Here is a 1,251-nt window from a genome sequence, read left to right on the forward strand (position 1 = left end):
TTTGATGAAGTTGTTTCATATATGGTTGTGAAATTGTTTCATATAATACTTAATGAAACTGTTTCATGTATTTCTCTAAAATTAATGAAATTGTTTCATGTATTTCTCTGAAATTAAAATAATGAAGATGATAATATTTATTATTATCGTCATCCACAATAAAAATGATTAATCATCCTCTCATAATTATAAACAAATGAACAAAATGAAAAATTATGATTGATTGAATGAGGTTTGCACGGTTTGTACAAATTGAGTGGTTTGCATTTGATCATTCCCCTATATATATATATATATATATATATATAGAGAGAGAGAGAGAGAGAGAGAGAAAGAGACATTCAAATGAAAACCGTGCAATTCTTAGAAACCGTGTAAACTAATTTCGACCAATAGGAAAATTCCATTTTTTTTCTAATTAAATTTAATCATTAAGGGTATATTGGTCATTTGCATTGTTTTCTATTAAATATGAAAGTTATTAATAAATTTTAATTAAGGTAACATAATAAAGAAAATTTTATAGATGGTAACATTTAAATATATAATTAAATTATAATATTAAAAATTGGATTTTTTTATATTGTGTCTCGGTTTATTACTGCCAAGATTCATGAAAATCGTAAGTTATTAGGTTAATAAATCCATGAAATCAGTAATAGAATCAAAAAAAATTCATGTAACCGGTTTCATACATGGTGAAATTAGTACATGGAATAAGTGAAAATTATTATGAAATAGGTACACGAGGAAATGGGTGCATAATGAAATGGGTGCATCATGACATGGGTGCGTGAAAGAAGTGAAACCATTTCAAAAAAGATAAGAAAAGCTTGTGTAATTAGCGTGATATGAAGCGCATTTGAGTGATATTTATTTGATTTTTTGACTCCCTACGTTAGTTAAAGAACGAATGTAGGAAGTGTACCGAAGATGCTCCAATATCTTATTGCTGATAGGCATTTATTGAACATGCATAATGAAAGAGAAGGGGTGATATTGTAACTTTTGTTTGCTAATAGTTCTACTTATATGTGGCTTTAAACCATTTAACCTAATAATATTTAGCATATAGTCAGGATTGTTCCAATCTTTTTCGAGAATCAGTTACGTCTGTACCAAATTGTTGGTCCCAAAAGGGTCTACAAGAATACTAAACAGTTTGTAGAAGGGGGGGGGATGAATACAAACACAATTTTCAAATTTAAAATATATATTGATAAAGAAGATCAATACAGATTTTACAAGATT

The sequence above is a fragment of the Cynara cardunculus genome (assembly GCF_001531365.2).
Source record: "Cynara cardunculus var. scolymus isolate 2C chromosome LG 9, CcrdV1, whole genome shotgun sequence".
Classification (NCBI taxonomy): domain Eukaryota; kingdom Viridiplantae; phylum Streptophyta; class Magnoliopsida; order Asterales; family Asteraceae; genus Cynara; species Cynara cardunculus.